We start from the raw sequence: 14,683 nt of genomic DNA on the forward strand, positions 1-14,683 counted from the left end.
GAGGACTCCAAGCTAAGCCATGCCCAGACTCCTATCCCAGGAAGTGTGAGATAATACATTTGTGTTGTTTCAAGCCACTAAGTTTGCTGTACTATTATTATATAGCAATAGAAAACAAACACAGTGACTTTTTTCTACCTCCTATTGGGTCTGGTTCTGTTATGGACCCACAAGACCATGTTGTAGAGTTCCTGTATTTATTTGGACCCCTTTTCTAACAGTGATCACCAAAGCAGAGGACAGATGAGGGGGTGATGTCAGCCTTAATTGTGGGCAAAATGATCCATTGGCATATGAAAAGAAAATTTTTATTTCTTTATTTTTACTAAAATTATAGGAAGGCATTTAGGCATTCAGAATATTCAGTATATAGAATGACACTCACTCGGTTCAATTCACATGTCATAGGGCCACAAATTGTGGAGGCAGATGGGTTATTCTAAAGCAGAGTAGAAGTCATAGAAAGAGGCTAGCAGTGGCCCTCTTCCTCTCTTTCCTTTTAGTGCTTTGTGACATACGATAGTGCAGGGTAATTAGGTATTATTTTATCTAGCTCATGTAGGATAATCTCCAATGGACCAATGACTTCAAGAGATTCTTACAAAGAATGTAAGAAATGATAAGATAATAGTGCAAGCATAAGTGATCTACAAGAAAATGGTAGTGCTGGGGAGGCTCAGTCAGTTAAGCATCAGACTCTCAATTTTGGCTCAGGTCGTGATCTCATGGTTTGTGAGATTGAGCCCTATGTCTGGCTCCACAATGACAGAGTGGAGCCTGTGTGGGTGGGATTCTCTCTTTCACTTCTCTCTCTCTCTTACTCTCTCTCCTCCTGCTCATGCACATACACCCTCTTCCTCTCTCTCTCTCTCTCAAAAATAAATAAACTTAAAAAAAGAAAAGAAAATAGTAGTGTGGACATTTTTTTATTGGTGTGAGCTTTTTCACATTATGATATTAAATATTGAAAATATAATCTCACATAATAAAATCCAAAATTAAACATTATTTGAAACATGGATGGATGCAAATATGACATGTTTTTGTGGGGTTACTTTTCTAGCTTCTATAGCCATTAAACCAAATATCCAAATAAACTCAAACCTCTGAACTGAGGTAAGCTAAGAAAAAAATGATACAGGAACAAAAATGTGTCTTTGTAGCCTTAAAAAGATGATACAGAATAATTTAAAATATTTTATGACATCTTTCCCTCATTTTAAAATTCTGTTCTTGTGTGTGTGTTTTGAAATGTTTTCAAATATTTGTAATTTAAAAATATAAACATGGAAGTGAGACTTCATATTGGTATTATAATCATATTTAGGGAGATCAAAAATATTTTTGTGTCTTTATAAAGGAAATTGAATATATAATTCCCCAAACATATTTTTATTTCATCATATTTGTTCTTCTATTTTGAGTATGTTTTGAAATATATAAAAATACTAATAGCTATGCATATTTATACTTTATAAATAAATATCTGTGCATTAGAGATGTGTGCTTATATATTTTTGCTGCTGGGGTACAAAATCAATTTGTTTGAAGATCTGCTCTAGTGAATGAAAAGACGTGGTTGTGTCTAGAATTGAGCAGGTGGGTTTCTCTGATGTTGTTCAGACTTACAATGCAACCAAAGGTTTCTCCAGGTTGGAGCTGATGCCTGCCATTGTGTGTGTGTATGTCCTACAGCGTTTATGGGAAGACAAGAACACAAGGCAAATTCAATTTAGTTGTTTATGTAGCAAATTTAATTTCTTGATTAACTATATTCAAGTCATGGTGGCTTGATACAGAAGGGACTGGATTTCTGCCCCAAAAGAGCTTACGGCGTCCTCGTTGTTGGAGAAATAGGCATAAATAAGTGCATGTGTGGTGTAATAAAAATATAAGGTAATCTGTGATGGAGTTTAGGGAAGGTAAATATGGTGAGGGCTATGGATTACAAACTAGACTTTGGACCTCAGGCTAGTTACATACTGCTTACGTAACAGCTGTTATATATTGGGTTGCTTTCCTAGTCTGTAAAACTGAAATAGCAATACCTCAAAGATCATTGAGAGGATAGAATAATTAAAAGTTGGAAACTCACTATAATGTATACAAATAATAGGAATTATATTTTAGTTTAGAAATTTGCATTCTTTTTTTTTTTTTTTGAGACAGAGAGCAAGTGAGCAGGAGAGGGGCAGAGGGAGAGAGAATCTGAAGCAGGCTCCATGCTCAGCTCAGCACGAAGCCTGATGTGGGGCTCTGATGCCATGACCTTGGGATCATGACCTGAGCCAATATCAAGAGTCAGATGCCCAACCAACAGAGCCACCCAGGTGCCCCAAATCTACATTCCTTTAAAAGCTTTAGTCAGAATTATTCTTTTTCATTTTCACCCTGCAAATGGAAATGATGATGGTTGGATCTTTGTTTTGGATCTTGGTTTACTCTGTTAGAATTTATGCAGAACCTTTCATTTTAAGCAATACATAAGATGAGGGGTAAAAGTGCAGAAAGAATTTTCTGTCTATGGACCAAAGATGCTTTATGTTTCTTTGGGGAATTATTTCTTTTACTTCTGTAAAGACTGAGGAAATTTACATGCTGAATGTAAATTAATTATAATTCTTGTTCTGAAAACAAGATTTCAAATAGAAAATATTGAATAAGTAGGCATTTACTGCCCTCTGATGGCCATATTTAAAACTGCTATGTTTATCATGATGGCCCATAATGACAATATGGAAACTTTCTGGAAACTGTCCAAATGTTTATTGGAAAGCAGTCAGGAATGACTGGTCGAGAAGAGGTAGACCACAGGGTATCAACTGGTCAACCTTCCTTTTCTCACGCTGGCTTTTATCTAAATCAGGGTAGGCTGAGGCTCTGTTAAATCAATGGTAATTCATTTAAAAATGCTTCGGTGTATAAGTCAGAGCAATGTCAAAGTGTGTGCCAATTTAATCTACACCCTAGGAGTGATTAGGGCATTCTAAGTATTCTGTCAGAATCCACATTCCATGAATGGTTAATTACCATTTGAAAGACTATTCAGGAATCCACACTAGAGAAATGACTGACTGCAGCATTTCAAATATTGCTATCTAAATCTGCAGTAGAGTTTGTTAATTAGCATAAGAAATATCTGGAACAATGTTTCTCTGGAGAGTTAGTGGTGTTTGAGATATACAGTTGGCTAGAAATCTTAGCTCTTGTGTGAACAGCGTATAAGGATCTGGCAATAAATGTTTGCATGTGGAACAGAATTCAGTCCAAATATTGCTTCCCTCGTAGTTTGTCTGGTAGCATGAGGCAGGAGATCTGTCGTCCTCACTTACCTCTAATCTTTGGAGGCATCAAGAGTCACCCAAAGAGAAGCTGACAACTGTAGACTGGCTAAATTGGCTTGGGTCAATTTGTGACAGGGCATCCATTTTATTCTTAAAACTTGACAGAAGAAATGATTACAAAAGCTGTTTTAATCATTTCTTTCCCTGTGTTCAATACCATATTTTGTCAAGATATTCCTTCTACTTTTTACCACCAATCCCATCTGTTACAATTTAAATTAGGGTTTCACTGAATATGTAAAGGGAAATGAACTAGCCCCAACTAATATATGATTCCAGTGGCTAGTTAAAAAAAAAAAAAAAAAAAGTATGGTCAAAGATACTTGTTTCAGGGAGTAGTTAGAAGGTGGCATTGTTCTCTGAATGGCTGAAGATAGCTGGGTGGTTGTTTGGACATCTGAGTGGACACTATACATACTTAGCCGAAAATATAGTAATCTTGTTTTTATTTGAGAGAGAGAGGGAGGGAGGGAGAGAGAGAATCTTAAGTAGGCTTCACGCTCAGTGCAGAGACTGATGCAGGGCTCAATCCCATGATCCTGGGATCATGACCTGAGCCAAAACTAAGAGTTGAACACTCAACAGACTAAAATGTAGTAATCATTTTTTGTACACAAGAAGCATGTGCTATGTTAGAGCCACTGATCTGTCAATTAACTAGAAGGGGAATAGGTGATAATGAAGTCGAGATGATGTTAGTGTTTAAGAACCTGCTGTTTCATATAAGTAAGTATATACTTTAAAAAGGAATTTGTACCATATCTCTGAAAAATGGGTTTGTACTGCTTTGAAACCTGCTTCCAGTATTCAACAGTTGGCCTTAAGGCCATGCAAGATCTGGCCTTAGCAAATCTCCGGGCCTCACTTCTCCTTTTTCTTCATTTACTCTTCTATGACTCATTGGCCTCCCTGCTACTCCTCCAACATGCTAAGTGTGCCCTGACTTGGGGCCCTCCTGCCCCCATTGCCTGCAATGTTCCCCCACCTCTCTGATGGCTTCCTCCCTTTCTTCTTCAGGTCTCTGCTCAAATGTCATGGAGATAGGCTTCCCTCTGACCTTATCTAAAGTATTAGCTTCCATCACTCTTCAGCCTCCTTATCTGCTTCATTTTCTTCACTGCACTTATCCTTCGTATTATACATTTATCTGTCTGTTGTCTCTCTCATTAGAAACTGAGATCTGTGAAGGCAGAGAATTTGTCTCATTCTGCTATTGTGCCTAGCTCAGAGTGCTCAATAAATTGTTGTTCAATGAGTTTTTATTTGTTGATTGAGAGAGAGTGGGGGAGGGACAGAGAGAGAGAGAGGGGGAGAGGGAGAGGGAGAGAGAGGGAGAGAGAGAGAGAGAGAGAGAGAGAGAGAGAATCTCAAGCAGGCTCCACAGCTCAGAGCCCAGCTTGGGGTTTGAACCCACGAACCGTGAGATCATGACCTGAGCCAAAATCAGGAGTTGGGCACTTAATCGACTGAGCCACCCAGGTACCCCAAATGAGTGACTCTTTCCATGTCAATAATCAAATACATGTTACTATTAACTTTTAAAGTTGAAAATGACACAGAATACTAACTTATAATTGCAGCCTAATTATTATAAAGTAAACACCTTGGTAACCATCACTTTAGATCAAGACATCAACTATTCTTCCAGCCACAACCTCCTGTTTCCCCCTGCAAGCAACTGCTATCCTGATTTTCACAGTGATGGCATCCTTGTGTTTCTTCAGAGTTTTAGTTCCCAAATGTGCATCCCTAGTGGTTTAGTTGATTCTTGCCCATATTTTTGGTTTGATTGTCTTTTCATTTTCTTCTATATATTTGCCTCCCATTCCTTTATTTTTCTTATAACTTATTCTCCGAAGAACTCTGGTTGTTTTGCCCATAGGGTTTCCTACATTTTGAATTCTGCCGATTGTACACTCAATTTATTTTAGGGCTCCACTGAGTGCAGTTTTCAATCAACCAACTCCACAGTGTCTTCTTACCACATCTACTGCTTAACCAGGTGCATCCAGCTGCAGTCTGGTCAGTGCAATCACACAGGAACATGCGGCCCAATCTAAAGGCCTTCTTGTAGCAGGCTTTTTATCTATTCCCCTATAGAATACCATGATTCCTGCAAATGTTTATTATTAGCACCATACTGCGGTTCGTTTGGCCTTATCTCCCAGCATTGAACTCTTGTACTTGTTTTAAGGTGTGCTGGAATCTGCCTTTATTTTTAGGTCTAGGGCCGGGAGTGTGCTAGTAATTCAGCTTCCTGTAAAACCTGATTTATAGCATTTGCTGGTAGTGTAAGCACTCACCATGGCCATTTTCAAACCACCAACCTAAGGTCTCTGTATTTGGAGTTGGGACGAGAGGAGAACAGTGATTCCTCAGGAGCTGGTGGGAACTCATGCCATTGTCTGGGAAAATCAGGGTCGAAAGGAGAGGGTCATGAAACGGACAGTTACCCTTTGGAAAGTTAACTTGCTGCTATGTCACGTGAGGTCCTTATGAAGTCTTTAAGCAAGGCAGGAATAACTGTGGCCAAGAGAAGAGACTCGCATTGCTATGGTAGGTAGCCTTAATGGCGGCCCCGGTGTTTTCCACCTCTTCATATTCACACCCTGTGTGATCCTCTCTCCTTGTGTGTAGGTGAATGTAGTTGGATTTTACAACAAAATATGGAAAAAAGTAATGGAATATAACTTTTAAGATTAGGATACAAAGACATTATGATTTCTGTCTTGGGCATCCTTTCTCACTCTGGCTTGCTGGCTCTGAGGGAAGCCGGCTGCCAGGCTGTGAGCTGCTTGCGGGAGGGGCCCTTGTGCAGCAGGTCTCTCCCTGGCCACCTGCCACTGAGAACCTGAGGCTTTCCAATAGGCATGTGAGTGAGCTTGAAGTGGATCCTTCAAGTCAGTGAGGACTTGAGATGACTACAGCCCCAGCTGGAGTAGAGAGCAGCCAGGGGGAGACCCACAGCTCTGCTGGGTCCACATTCCTAGACCCTCGGAAGCTGTGAGATGATACATATTAGTTATTTTAAGCCACTAAGTTTTGGGAGATGATTTGTTATGCTGCAATTGGTAACAAATGCAATTGCTAATGGAGATCTAGTAGGTTTGGAAGTTCAGAGTCATCTAAATCCTTCCAATGATCCTGTTCCAGTTTTTAGCCCCAGTCTTTCCAATTAATATCTTATCTTTCATGTAGAGAGCCTGATGAGCCTCTGAGTTAAACTGAAATTGTAATTCCCTACTCCTCAGGATCATATTCTGATTGATTTTCAGGTACATGAGCCCTGTGGTTTAAAGACAGAAGAGATTTGTTTATATTAGGCAAAAGAGATTTCTGGCTTTCTGACCAGAAGGGGTGCATTGGTGGCAAAGTGGGTTAAGTGTCTGATTCTTGATCTCAGCTTAGGTCACGATCTCACAGTTTGTGAGTTCAAGCCTCACATCAGGCTGTGCGCTGATGGTGCAGAACCTGCTTAGGATTCTGTCTCTCCCCTCTGCTCCTCCCCTGCTTCTGCTCCCACTCTCTCAAGGTAAATAAATAAACTTAAAAATTTTTTTTTAAATAAAAATGAAAAATCTTTTTTGAAGCCCTTCATTGTGTTGTGTTCCCCCCTTTAACTGCCAAGCAATCTGGAAGAGCTTTGCATGCCGGCACTTGATTCTAAGAAACCATAGGTAAGGGGTGCCTGGGTGGCTCAGTCGGTTGAGTGTCCAACTTCACCTCAGGTCATGATCTCATGGTTTGTGGGTTTGAGCCCCGTGTCGGGCTCTGTGCTGACAGCTCAGAGCCTGGAGCCTGCTTCAGATTCTGTCTCCCTCTGTCTCTGCCCCAGCTCAGCTTGTGCTCTGTCTCTCTGTCTCTAAAATAAACATTAAAACAAATTTAAAAAAAAAAGAAAAGAAAAAGTAACCACAGGTGATAATTTAAGCAATCATTTTGCTACTGCATGAACTATCAATGTCCTATATCATATAGTCTCCAGATAATCTCTGTCTTCAGTGCAGTCAGATCAGATAATCAATTACACATTTCTTTCCCTTAGGGTCTATTCTCTGCAACTGCTTTGGGTATCTGTGCCAGTCCTTTTAGTACGGGTATTTAAAATACCAATCTAGGTGTTTTAAGTAGAAAAGAGCTAGAACACAGGGAATAAGCTTCTTGGATGGGCTGATGTAAGAGAAATCAGGAGGCACTGATGGAACAGTTGAGTTCAAAATCACAATACTGCACTGCCCTCTCTGCCTCCATGTTCTGGTAGTGACCCCCTCTTCATTTCCTTCAGGCCTAGAGAGCTAATTGTTGTTGTCACTAGCTGAATAGTACTGTTTATCCCTTTTCAATAGTGTCTTTATTAAAACTTTCCTCAGATTTTCCCAGTTTGAGGGTGCTAGCAATTTCCTACTGATTTATAAATCTAATCTTTGGGGTATTCTAATATGACAACTTTTCTTCTATATTATAAATGCTTTAAATAGTAACTATGCCATGCCCAAACCATTGCTTACAAATATTTATTCTTGAACCTAACACAAAAGTATGAGTGTTCTTTCTGGAGGTAATATATATTTATTCATGAAGACTGCTACATATGGCTGCATACATGGTTCCCCAAACAACTCAGGGGCAACATTCATATCAACTACAGCCTGGGAGGCTTTCCCTAGAGCTGGGCAGTGGGCATCAAGCACAACTGCATGAGGTTACTCTGTCAGGGAAACGTCTCTACTATTCCAACAATATGGAGGTCATCTTCTCAAGCAAATTCAGGTAAAAGAAAATCCCAGCTCATTGAGGCTGCTGATTGCCAAGAGAAACCTCGACGTGGTCTCAGGTTTGACTCTCTCCTTGCCCCTAACCAATGTGAGATTTTTCTCTTTTTAGTTCCGATCCCTCCAGACACAATACACATGTCCCAGATTCACACTGAGCATTATCTTAATTCTGTCTGATGTGGGTCTGAAAAACCAAACTCAGGTTACTTTACCATGTGACCGAAATAAACTATTTATTGCTGCCTCTTCTCAGTCTTGCTGTCTGGTGAGGCCACAGCCTTGAAGCTATCTAAATGCCCTCAGGTTGAATCCCGCATCTCTCTGTCTCTGGTGACACAGAGGTGGGCAGAGATCAGCCACAGAGGAATGAAGATTTCGAAAGGTGTTTTTTTTTTTTTTTCTCACAAGGAAAGCTGTACATATTGTTTCAGTTTTATTTAGTTATAATTAACAAATAATATTGTAAGGTATTTACATGCACATCATGTGAATTTGATATGTGTTGTGCAAGGATCCCCCCCACCGCATCTAGTTAGTTAATACATCCATCACCTCACATATTTTATTATATTTTTTAAGTGACAGAACTTATGTTCTACTCTTCTTGGCAAATTATGTAATTCAGTGTTATCCACGATAATCACCATGTTTTATATTAGATCCTGAGACCTTATTCTTATAGCTGAAAGTTTGTACCCTATTATCAGCCTCTCCCTGTCTTCCTATTTCCCCCATCTCACAGCCTCTGGCACTATTTTTCTGCTCTCTGCTTTTAAGAGTTTTACTTTTTTATTTATTTATTTTTTAATTCCACATATTAATGACACCACACAGTATTTGTCTTTCTCTGTCTGGCTTATTTCACTTAACATTATGCCCTCAAGGCCCATCCATGTTGTCGCAAATGGCAGGATTTCCTTCTTTCTCATGGCTGAATGCTATTCCATTGTGTGTCTACATACATACCACATCTTTATCCATTCCTCCATTGGTGGGCACTTCTGTTGTTTCCATATGTTGGCTATTGTGAATACTGCTCCAACGAACATGGGAGGACAGGTATTTCTTTGCTCAGTATCTGCCCAGCAAACATACACAGACACTCGTGTTATCTGATGCACACCACTGGGAACACTTACCCATACCTACCCATTCCTACCTGGTTTGGGAATACTGCTTACCTTTTCATGCCTGCACAGTTCTCTTGTTTAACATTGCTGAGACGGGAAGTGTCATATAAACAGATTTCCCAAGATTTTGGATAACTGATGCTTAGTCATCATATCAGTCAGTATTCCCTCAAGAAAACCTAAGTTATTCTTTGTGTTTTTATAGAGGGAATTAGAGGTCTCACACCTGTCAGATGGGATAGGGAAGGGCACGTAGAGAGGCCAACCGCCAACAATGTCGGCCAGCAACACTCTTGTGGGTGGTCCTCGGGAGCCTGAAAGACAACGCTGTGTGCGTCTCACCCGCCATCTGCTCAGCATCTGCCTGCGACAGTCACCAGACTACAGGGCCCTCTCCTCTCCTCTGGAATCTCCAAGTGGCCCGTTCCAGTTCTCATGGCCCTGTTCCTTCCCGGTCAACACCCTCACTTTTAGGCTTGACAGAGTTCGCTGTGAATTCAACTTTCATTGTGATCTAGCCAACTATCGGATCACGCTTTGGTTTTGATTTTCAGATATTTCAACACTGCAGCTACAAGAAATAAAACCTTCTTTCAGGACAGTCTTAAAGACTTTTTGGTTCTCTGACTATAATTGAGAATTTGAAGACTTTCCTTCTGGAAGCTGCAGTATTATGTGCGTACATAACAGCTCCATGGTCTTTGTCGTCAAACTTTGTTAGAACATTCTATTGCAACAGTTGTATTTTTTTTTTTTTTTTAATACTTAGTTTCCTGTAGGCACTTAATTCCAGGCAACTGGAAGTGGACATTCAAGGAATTATTTTGCTACTGCATGTTGTGTACCAAAAAGTCTCACTTTCTACCAGCGATGAGGTTGTCACTCCCTTTAACCTCTTTCACATCATAGAACAAAGTCCAAAGTTTCTTCTTTGAGGTTCTGTTTCTCTGAAACTGCTGCCAATGAAATGTTCATATTGTTCAGTATGAGTTTGGTCATTAAAGCAGAAGTCACTTTGTATATGTGAAGCATGAAGGGTTTGAATACAGGGAATTAAGGATCTATAAACCATGGGAAAGGCTAGGGGACCAGAACCAGAGAAGCCATTTCTGAGAGTTTTATCCTGACACACTAAAGTGGGTGGATCTTAGAAGCTCATTCAGAGGCCCCTGGGAATCTTACCTGCTGACTCTCCATGGGAGGGGCCGCCAAACTACGACCCTTGAGAAAAATCTGGCCTGCTGCATGTTTGGATTAAGAATGGATTTACACTTTTAAGTGGCTGACAAAAACAAAAGCAGAATAATATTTTGTGACATGTGATGATTACCTGGAATTCAAATTTCGATATCCACAAATAAGGGTTTATTGGAACTTAGCTATACTTATGTGTTTATATAGTACGTGTGGCTGCTTTTGCATTGCAATGGCAGACTTCAGTAGTTGTGACAGAGATAGTATGGCCTGCAAAAACTAAAATATTTAGTATCTAGCCCACCACAGGAAAAGTTTGCTGATCCCTGGTCTGTACGTCTGACAGCAACTACTTTTGTCAAATAATGGCTTCTCTTTCTTTTTTGCCTTCCCAGTCTCATGAGAATACCTGTGATTGGCAAATCCTCAAGATATGGGGAAAGTAAGTTTGGGAAATGTTATCTTAAGTTCTCCTCCATATTGCAGAGAAGCAGAAGTCCTGAGTTGACAACAAACAACTTCCCTGAGCCCGATTTTCCCCACAGATTCTTTGTTAGTAAGGTTAGAGCAAGGATTATGTGAGAATTTGCAAAAATGCTTAAGTCATATTGGTAGTCAAAACATGATAGGTATAAAAGCAAAAATTATTGGGGTACCTGGGTGGCTCGGTGGTTTAAGCGTCTGACTCTTGATTTCAGCTCAGGTCGTGATCTTGCGGTTCGAGTGCGGAGCCTGCTTGGGATTCTCTCTCTGCCCCCCACTCCCCGCCCCCACTCATGCATGTGTGTGCTCGTGTGCTCTCTCTCTCTCTCAAAATAAATAAATAAATAAACTTAAAAAATTATTTTTCATTTACTCAATAAGCTCATTCAAAGCCTATTGTACTGATGTCAGTAGAAGAAAAATTTGCTACTCTATTAAAAATAAGGACTTTGATACACTAACACCAGGGGAAAATTTACATCAGGAGAGTTGTTACTTTGTTTTGGAAAATGCCCCCAAAACCCCTTTGAGAGTGAAGAGTAAGACTATCCAAGGGGTACTCTGCAAAGAAATGGATTAATTGCTCTGCAAAATAATGGAATGAAAAGGGAGCAAGATGGGAGAGGAGAAGGGATGAGGGCTGGAACTAAATGAGAAGGTGAAAATACTTCATGAGAAGCTAGTTGGCGTCAGATGGTTAAAAGCCTTCAATTCCACATAAATGAATTGCCCAAGATAGAGCTAGTTAATGACAGAGCAGGGACCAGAGATTTTTCTAGAAAACTATGCTGCCTCTATAAAAACCAAAGTTTTTATCCCAACCACTTTCACTATAAAATTATACCTTGGGATATTAAACTGAGTATACAACTCTTTGGCCATCATTTGTGATTCTCATAAGCCAGCCACTGAATACCTGGGGTAATATATATTTTAGATGAGTAATTAAATATTTACTTGCCAAATAGAAAATAGTTTACAGTTAAGTTTCAGTGAAAGCTTATGGGAAAATAGCCAGGCCCATAGTATCATTATAAACATTGTGAGAGAAAACAAAATAGTGTTTCATGCTTGGCTACCTTTGGTGTTTTGTAACAGGCAACTAAAATTTGTCGAATATATTGTTATTCCTTTGAATTCCTTTGAATGCCCATGGTCTCATCCAGCTGACATTTTTTATATAGTAACAGGGAAATGTGAAATTTTCTTAGTGTTTGGAAACCAACAAAGCCTGGATTTTGCAAGTTGTTGAGATCTAACGTGTTACACTTCAGTGGAGCTTCACTTTAGTCACATATCTTGAGAGGTAATCCACCCCAAAGAACACAAACAATAAAGAAATAGAGAAGTGTGGAAAGTATTTTCTTTTTCTCATTTTCTGTCTGTGGCAATGAGCAATTCTGGCCTGTTAGATGTGCCTGGAATTTCTGTGAGTGCCAGGCATGCAAGGCTTATAGATACAGAAGTCCGTATGTTGGTTCCCAAAGCTGCAAAACAAGCCCAGTGATGAGTCATTCCCCTTCTTTTAAACTTGTTTTTCTAGGGGTTTCCCATTCCATCTTTTTCAGCCACTCACCTCTTACTCCTTGCTGCTACAGATCTCCATGATCTGGGATCCACCTTCCAAATCTTTGATCAGGTCCTCCTTGGCATCTTTATTTGTTTATCTACGATTTGGGTGTGTAGGTTAAATTAGTGGTTATAATCCTTTATCTCTATTAGTATGCTACATCCCTTGCTATGGCTTCATAGTGACTCACCTCTACTTCTCTGTTTGAGTTTGGGCTTGGCCATGAGATTTATTTTAGCCAATGGGATGTCAGCAGATGTGATGCAAGCAGAGGCTTGATATATGCACATGGGGCTAGGCTTGTCTTCCTTTACTGCTGTCAGTACCATGAAGTGAATATGTTCCAGCTAGCCCCTCTGGTCTGGGGAGGATGAACGGGACAGACCTCGACCCAACTTGCACAGATCGGCCAACCCCAACTGACCTGCACATGTGCGTGTGATTGCTGTTTTAAGCTACTGAGTTTACACTGTTTTATTCTGTAGCATTGTAGTAAGTGCTGGCTGCTACCGTAGGCAACGTCAGGACATGTAGGGGAAAGGGCAAGAGAAGGTAGTAAGAACAAACCTCACTCAACACCTGCTCTCTTCATCAGTAGGCTGGTTTTATCATCAAGTCAGACAGCAGCCTACTGGTGACTGAGCAGAGCATTCAACTTCTGGTTTTACCACTTATTACTTTGGACTAGAATTTTTGAATCTGAAAAGTGAAGATAAGAGTATCTATTTGGACTCATGGGAGCATATAAATAATGTCAAGCACCTGGGTTCAGTATCATCATCCTCATCCCTAGCCGATGTAGTAGCAGCAGAAATAATAGCAACACTGAACTCCTCTTCTCTGGCATCCTGCCTTTCACCTCTGCCAGACACCTGTGTGGCCTGTTCTCATGGGGTGCTTGTAACTTTGATGAAGAAATACTGTGATAAAGGAAGATACTCATGGGATAGTTGTTTGAGTTTTCTCTGAAATTTAAGACTACTTTTCCTTTATCTTAGTCCTAGCCTATTTTTCTATTTGCCCTGAGTTTAGGTAAAAAATATAAGAGAAGCTTTGGAAAGGACCCTCTTTTTCTTATGTTTATTTATTTATTGGAGAGGGAGAGGGAGAGAGGGCAAGGGAGGGAGGCAGAGACAGAGAGAGAAGCAGAGAGCAAGAGAGAGGGAGAGAGAGAGTCCCAAGCAGGCTCCATGCTATCAGTGCAGAGCATGGATAGCTCTGCATGGGGCTCAGTTCTATAACCATGAGATCACCACCTGAGTCGAAATCAAGAGTCTGATGCTCAACTGACTGAGCCACTCAGGCGCCCCTGGAAAGGATCCTCTTTATCCAAAGGAGAGAGATTTGGAACCACATATCCCAAACTAATCAAGGTCTGGAGGCAGGTGAACAAAATTTGTGGGAAAATTGATAAAGACAGCATTGTGTAATGAGAAAAGGATTTAGATCTGTGTTCACTGACTTTCTGGGGAATATCAGTGGCAAGTCATACTGTATATCTTTAAAAGTATACAGAAACCCTACCCTTTCCCCTGGTTTCCCGAATAGAAGTAACAGTAAAAAACCTTGGGAAACCTGCAAAGGGAAATCTCCCAAGGGGAGAGGCTGAGAGAGTATGTGGGTTGTGTAGTGAGTGGGAAGCACACTGCCCAGGACTGGGGTTTTTCCCAAGTCCCAAGAAGAAATAATATCTGCATGATAGGAGGTATGACCCCTGTTTTCTCTTACCTCTTCTATCTTTTCCACCAAGGAACTTGGCTCAGACCTTAAGAGAACTCACCAAGGACTTAGAATATGAGAGATCATAGTTGCCTCTTCTGATACTGTTTCAGTGGGAAAATGAATTTAGTTTCCAAACTACCAACCTAGAACCTTCCTACTTGTCTTTATTATAATTCTTTGAAAATATGGAGCTGCCAAGTAGTTTGAAGGAGTTTGGCTTGGAATAACCAAGGAAGAATGTTCTTATATCAAGGGAAAGCATTGCCTCTTGAGTAGAGCTGTATTCACCAGCAGCTGGGTTCAGACATGTGAGGTATGTCCAGAAAATTATGTCCATTTTTTGAGGGAACTAAAGAATGTTCTAGGAGTTAATTTACCCCTTGGTACCTCTAGCTTGATCTAAAAAGGCAGAAGCAAGGGGTGATTCCAGATACTTTGTGTTGTTTCCTTAGCTTTGTCCTTAGC

This window comes from Leopardus geoffroyi, chromosome B4 (assembly GCF_018350155.1).
Source record: "Leopardus geoffroyi isolate Oge1 chromosome B4, O.geoffroyi_Oge1_pat1.0, whole genome shotgun sequence".
Taxonomy (NCBI): domain Eukaryota; kingdom Metazoa; phylum Chordata; class Mammalia; order Carnivora; family Felidae; genus Leopardus; species Leopardus geoffroyi.